The sequence below is a fragment of the Oncorhynchus masou genome, unplaced genomic scaffold, assembly GCF_036934945.1.
Source record: "Oncorhynchus masou masou isolate Uvic2021 unplaced genomic scaffold, UVic_Omas_1.1 unplaced_scaffold_769, whole genome shotgun sequence".
Taxonomy (NCBI): Eukaryota; Metazoa; Chordata; class Actinopteri; order Salmoniformes; family Salmonidae; genus Oncorhynchus; species Oncorhynchus masou.
In genome coordinates this window covers 297,501-305,000 of record NW_027014157.1, presented here as the reverse complement: position 1 = coordinate 305,000, position 7,500 = coordinate 297,501, and the positions used below count along the sequence as shown (strand labels likewise).

The window sequence follows — 7,500 nt, the reverse complement described above, 5'->3', positions numbered from 1 at the left end:
GTAGTTATATAGTATAGTTATATATATATATATCTGTGGGTAGCTATAGGTAGTTATATAGTATAGTTATATATATATCTGTGGGTAGCTATAGGTAGTTATATAGTATAGTTATATATATATCTACATTGGGTAGCTATAGGTAGTTATATAGTATAGTTATATATATATCTGTGGGTAGCTATAGGTAGTTATATAGTATAGTTATATATATATCTACATTGGGTAGCTATAGGTAGTTATATAGTATAGTTATATATATATAAAACATACCACATCAGGAGACCACATTTGATGTAGTTACTCTTTATTTCCAACATGTACCGAGCAACAGGCTAGCAAGAAGCTAACAAGAAGCTAGCAACAGGCTAGTAAGAAGCTAACAAGAAGCTAGCAACAGGCTAGTAAGAGGCTAACAAGAGGCTAGCAACAGGCTAGTAAGAGGCTAACAAGAGGCTAGTAAGAGGCTAGCAAGAGAAGAGGCTAGCAAGAGGATAGCAAGAGCAGAGGCTAGCAAGAGGCTAGCAAGAGAAGAGGCTAGCAAGAGAAGAGGCTAGCAAGATGATAGCAAGACCAGAGGCTAGATAGAGAAGAGGCTAGCAAGAGGATAGCAAGAGAAGAGGCTAGCAAGAGGATAGAAAGAACAGAGGCTAGGCAAGAGAAGAGGCTAGCAAGAGGATAGAAAGACCAGAGGCTAGCAAGAGAAGAGGCTAGCAAGAGGATAGTAAGACCAGAGGCTAGCAAGAGGATAGCAAGACCAGAGGCTAGATAGAGAAGAGTCTAGCAAGAGGATAGCAAGAGAAGAAGCTAGCAAGAGGCTAGCAAGAGAAGAGTCTAGCAAGAGGATAGAAGGACCAGAGGCTAGATAGAGAAGAAGCTAGCAAGAGGATAGCAAGAGAAGAGGCTAGCAAGAGGATAGAAAGACCAGAGGCTAGGCAAGAGAAGAGGCTCGCAAGAGGATAGAAAGACCAGAGGCTAGGCAAGAGAAGATGCTATCAAGAGGATAGAAAGACCAGAGGCTAGCAAGAGAATAGGCTAGCAAGAGGATAGCAAGAGAAGAGGCTAGCAAGAGGCTAGCAAGAGAAGAGGCTAGCAAGAGGATAGAAAGGCCAGAGGCTAGATAGAGAAGAGGCTAGCAAGAGGATAGTAAGACCAGAGGCTAGCAAGAGGATAGAAAGTCCAGAGGCTAGATAGAGAAGAAGCTAGCAAGAGGATAGCAAGAGAAGAGGCTAGCAAGAGGCTAGCAAGAGAAGAGGCTAGCAAGAGGATAGAAAGAACAGAGGCTAGATAGAGAAGAGGCTAGCAAGAGGATAGCAAGACCAGAGGCTAGATAGAGAAGAGGCTAGCAAGAGGATAGCAAGAGAAGAGGCTAGCAAGAGAAGAGGCTAGCAAGAGGATAGAAAGGCCAGAGGCTAGCAAGAGGATAGAAAGGCCAGAGGCTAGATAGAGAAGAGGCTAGCAAGAGGATAGTAAGACCAGAGGCTAGCGAAAGTATAGAAAGTCCAGAGGCTAGATAGAGAAGAGGCTAGCAAGAGGCTAGCAAGAGAAGAGGCTAGCAAGAGGATAGCAAGACCAGAGGCTAGGCAAGAGAAGAGGCTAGCAAGAGGATAGTAAGACCAGAGGCTAGCAAGAGGCTAGCAAGAGTAGAGACTAGCAAAAGGCTAGCAAGAGAAGAGGCTAGAGGCTAGCTAGAGGCTGTGTTAATCTGTGTTTTTCTAGCGCGCAAGTGACGGTAGAATTTGCAAAACAAATACCTACTGGACAGATGCAAATGATGCTGCTATCTTTCTGCCAGGTCAGCAGAGAAGACTGTGTAGTGAACTGACAGGGTTTTACAGAAGCCTTCCGATCTACCATTAGACTTCTCATTAGCATCATCGCTAACGGATACACATAGTGGAAGACACGCGCAGACAGGGGCGTTCTCTCCTTGTCTCTACAGACAGGGGGCGTTCTCTCCTTGTCTCTACAGACAGGGGGCGTTCTCTCCTTGTCTCTACAGACAGAGGGCGTTCTCTCCTTGTCTCTATAGACAGGGGGCGTTCTCTCCTTGTCTCTACAGACAGGGGGCGTTCTCTCCTTGTCTCTACAGACAGGGGCGTTCTCTCCTTGTCTCTTCGGACAGGGGCGTTCTCTCCTTGTCTCTACAGACAGGGGGCGTTCTCTCCTTGTCTCTTCGGACAGGTGCAGGGATTACACATCACTACACTACATCACTACATTCTGTTCACGGCTGTCCGTGAGGTAACTGGCTAAGGTAGCACCTGGGGCAACTGGTTAAGGTAGGTGCCTGGGGTAACTGGCTAAGGTAGCAGCCTGGGGTAACTGGCTAAGGTAGCAGCCTGGGGTAACTGGCTAAGGTAGCAGCCTGGGGTAGCTGGTTAAGGTAGCAGCCTGGGGTAACTGGCTAAGGTAGCAGCCTGGAGTAGCTGGCTGAGGTAGCAGCCTGGGGTAACTGGCTAAGGTAGCAGCCTGGGGTAGCTGGCTAAGGTAGCAGCCTGGGGTAGCTGGCTGAGGTAACTGGCTAAGGTAGCAGCCTGGAGTAGCTGGCTAAGGTAGCAGCCTGGGGTAGCTAGCTAAGGTAGCAGCCTGGGGTAGCTGGCTGAGGTAACTGGCTAAGGTAGCAGCCTGGGGTAACTGGCTAAGGTAGCAGCCTGGGGTAGCTGGCTAAGGTAGCAGCCTGGGGTAGCTGGCTAAGGTAGCAGCCTGGGGTAACTGGCTAAGGTAACTGGCTAAGGTAGCAGCCTGGGGTAACTGGCTGAGGTAACTGGCTAAGGTAGCAGCCTGGGGTAACTGGCTAAGGTAGCAGCCTGGGGTAGCTGGCTAAGGTAGCAGCCTGGGGTAGCTGGCTGAGGTAACTGGCTAAGGTAGCAGCCTGGAGTAGCTGGCTGAGGTAGCAGCCTGGAGTAGCTGTCTGAGGTAGCAGCCTGGGGTAGCTGGCTGAGGTAACTGGCTAAGGTAGCAGCCTGGGGTAGCTGGCTAAGGTAGCAGCCTGGAGTAGCTGTCTGAGGGAGCAGCCTGGGATAGCTGGCTGAGGGAGCAGCCTGGGGTAGCTAGCTTTTCCTAGCCACCATGCTTCTACACGTTCATTGCTTGCTGTTTGGGGTTTTAGGCTGGGTTTCTGTACAGCACTTTGATATATCAGCTGATGTAAGAAGGGCTATATAAATAAATTTGATTTGATTTGAGGTAACTGGCTAAGGTAGCAGCCTGGGGTAACTGGCTAAGGTAGCAGCCTGGGGTAACTGGATGAGGTAACTGGCTAAGATAGCAGCCTGGAGTAGCTGGATGAGGTAACTGGCTAAGGTAGCAGCCTGGAGTAGCTGGATGAGGTAACTGGCTAAGATAGCAGCCTGGGGTAACTGGATGAGGTAACTGGCTAAGGTAGCAGCCTGGGGTAACTGGATGAGGTAACTGGCTAAGGTAGCAGCCTGGGGTAACTGGATGAGGTAACTGGCTAAGGTAGCAGCCTGGGGTAACTGGATGAGGTAACTGGCTAAGGTAGCAGCCTGGGGTAACTGGATGAGGTAACTGGCTAAGGTAGCAGCCTGGGGTAACTGGCTAAAGTAGCAGCCTGGGGTAACTGGCTAAGGTAGCAGCCTGGGGTAACTGGATAATCAGTAACCCACCACAGAGAGACAGACAGGTGTGATCAGTAACCCACCACAGAGAGACAGACAGGTGTAATCAGTAACCCACCACAGAGAGACAGACAGGTGTAATCAGTAACCCACCACAGAGAGACAGACAGGTGTAATCAGTAACCCACCACAGAGAGACAGACAGGTGTAATCAGTAACCCACCACAGAGAGACAGACAGGTGTAATCAGTAACCCACCACAGAGAGACAGACAGGTGTAATCAGTAACCCACCACAGAGAGACAGACAGGTGTAATCAGTAACCCACCACAGAGAGACAGACAGGTGTAATCAGTAACCCACCACAGAGAGACAGACAGGTGTAATCAGTAACCCACCACAGAGAGACAGACAGGTGTAATCAGTAACCCACCACAGAGAGACAGACAGGTGTAATCAGTAACCCACCACAGAGAGACAGACAGGTGTAATCAGTAACCCACCACAGAGAGACAGACAGGTGTAATCAGTAACCCACCACAGAGAGACAGACAGGTGTAATCAGTAACCCACCACAGAGAGACAGACAGGTGTAATCAGTAACCCACCACAGAGAGACAGACAGGTGTAATCAGTAACCCACCACAGAGAGACAGACAGGTGTGATCAGTAACCCACCACAGAGAGACAGACAGGTGTAATCAGTAACCCACCACAGAGAGACAGACAGCTGTAATCAGTAACCCACCACAAAGAGACAGACAGGTGTAATCAGTAACCCACCACAGAGAGACAGACAGGTGTAATCAGTAACCCACCACAGAGAGACAGACAGGTGTAATCAGTAACCCACCACAGAGAGACAGACAGGTGTAATCAGTAACCCACCACAGAGAGACAGACAGGTGTAATCAGTAACCCACCACAGAGAGACAGACAGGTGTAATCAGTAACCCACCACAGAGAGACAGACAGGTGTAATCAGTAACCCACCACAGAGAGACAGACAGGTGTGATCAGTAACCCACCACAGAGAGACAGACAGGTGTAATCAGTAACCCACCACAGAGAGACAGACAGGTGTAATCAGTAACCCACCACAGAGAGACAGACAGGTGTAATCAGTAACCCACCACAGAGAGACAGACAGGTGTAATCAGTAACCCACCACAGAGACAGACAGGTGTAATCAGTAACCCACCACAGAGAGACAGACAGGTGTAATCAGTAACCCACCACAGAGAGACAGACAGGTGTAATCAGTAACCCACCACAGAGAGACAGACAGGTGTAATCAGTAACCCACCACAGAGACAGACAGGTGTAATCAGTAACCCACCACAGAGAGACAGACAGGTGTAATCAGTAACCCACCACAGAGAGACAGACAGGTGTAATCAGTAACCCACCACAGAGAGACAGACAGGTGTAATCAGTAACCCACCACAGAGAGACAGACAGGTGTAATCAGTAACCCACCACAGAGAGACAGACAGGTGTAATCAGTAACCCACCACAGAGAGACAGACAGGTGTAATCAGTAACCCACCACAGAGAGACAGACAGGTGTGATCAGTAACCCACCACAGAGAGACAGACAGGTGTAATCAGTAACCCACCACAGAGAGACAGACAGGTGTAATCAGTAACCCACCACAGAGAGACAGACAGGTGTAATCAGTAACCCACCACAGAGAGACAGACAGGTGTAATCAGTAACCCACCACAGAGACAGACAGGTGTAATCAGTAACCCACCACAGAGAGACAGACAGGTGTAATCAGTAACCCACCACAGAGAGACAGACAGGTGTAATCAGTAACCCACCACAGAGAGACAGACAGGTGTAATCAGTAACCCACCACAGAGAGACAGACAGGTGTAATCAGTAACCCACCACAGAGAGACAGACAGGTGTAATCAGTAACCCACCACAGAGAGACAGACAGGTGTAATCAGTAACCCACCACAGAGAGACAGACAGGTGTAATCAGTAACCCACCACAGAGAGACAGACAGGTGTAATCAGTAACCCACCACAGAGAGACAGACAGGTGTAATCAGTAACCCACCACAGAGAGACAGACAGGTGTAATCAGTAACCCACCACAGAGAGACAGACAGGTGTAATCAGTAACCCACCACAGAGAGACAGACAGGTGTAATCAGTAACCCACCACAGAGAGACAGACAGGTGTAATCAGTAACCCACCACAGAGAGACAGACAGGTGTAATCAGTAACCCACCACAGAGAGACAGACAGGTGTAATCAGTAACCCACCACAGAGAGACAGACAGGTGTAATCAGTAACCCACCACAGAGAGACAGACAGGTGTAATCAGTAACCCACCACAGAGAGACAGACAGGTGTAATCAGTAACCCACCACAGAGAGACAGACAGGTGTGATCAGTAACCCACCACAGAGAGACAGACAGGTGTAATCAGTAACCCACCACAGAGAGACAGACAGGTGTAATCAGTAACCCACCACAGAGAGACAGACAGGTGTAATCAGTAACCCACCACAGAGAGACAGACAGGTGTAATCAGTAACCCACCACAGAGACAGACAGGTGTAATCAGTAACCCACCACAGAGAGACAGACAGGTGTAATCAGTAACCCACCACAGAGAGACAGACAGGTGTAATCAGTAACCCACCACAGAGAGACAGACAGGTGTAATCAGTAACCCACCACAGAGACAGACAGGTGTAATCAGTAACCCACCACAGAGAGACAGACAGGTGTAATCAGTAACCCACCACAGAGACAGACAGGTGTAATCAGTAACCCACCACAGAGAGACAGACAGGTGTAATCAGTAACCCACCACAGAGAGACAGACAGGTGTAATCAGTAACCCACCACAGAGAGACAGACAGGTGTAATCAGTAACCCACCACAGAGAGACAGACAGGTGTAATCAGTAACCCACCACAGAGAGACAGACAGGTGTGATCAGTAACCCACCACAGAGAGACAGACAGGTATAATCAGTAACCCACCACAGAGAGACAGACAGGTGTAATCAGTAACCCACCACAGAGAGACAGACAGATGTAATCAGTAACCCACCACAGAGACAGACAGGTGTAATCAGTAACCCACCACAGAGAGACAGACAGGTGTAATCAGTAACCCACCACAGAGAGACAGACAGGTGTAATCAGTAACCCACCACAGAGAGACAGACAGGTGTAATCAGTAACCCACCACAGAGACAGACAGGTGTAATCAGTAACCCACCACAGAGAGACAGACAGGTGTAATCAGTAACCCACCACAGAGAGACAGACAGGTGTAATCAGTAACCCACCACAGAGAGACAGACAGGTGTAATCAGTAACCCACCACAGAGACAGACAGGTGTAATCAGTAACCCACCACAGAGAGACAGACAGGTGTAATCAGTAACCCACCACAGAGAGACAGACAGGTGTAATCAGTAACCCACCACAGAGAGACAGACAGGTGTAATCAGTAACCCACCACAGAGAGACAGACAGGTGTAATCAGTAACCCACCACAGAGAGACAGACAGGTGTGATCAGTAACCCACCACAGAGAGACAGACAGGTATAATCAGTAACCCACCACAGAGAGACAGACAGGTGTAATCAGTAACCCACCACAGAGAGACAGACAGGTGTAATCAGTAACCCACCACAGAGAGACAGACAGGTGTAATCAGTAACCCACCACAGAGAGACAGACAGGTGTAATCAGTAACCCACCACAGAGACAGACAGGTGTAATCAGTAACCCACCACAGAGAGACAGACAGGTGTAATCAGTAACCCACCACAGAGAGACAGACAGGTGTAATCAGTAACCCACCACAGAGAGACAGACAGGTGTAATCAGTAACCCACCACAGAGAGACAGACAGGTGTAATCAGTAACCCACCACAGA

At 48.9% G+C, this 7,500-nt stretch overlaps 1 protein-coding gene across 1 annotated transcript in view; it reads right to left on the bottom strand.

The window, feature by feature from the left end:
* LOC135537416 (tripeptidyl-peptidase 2-like) overlaps positions 1-7,500 on the bottom strand; it is a 119,627-nt gene that overhangs the window by 61,734 nt on the left and 50,393 nt on the right. The window lies entirely within an intron of this gene.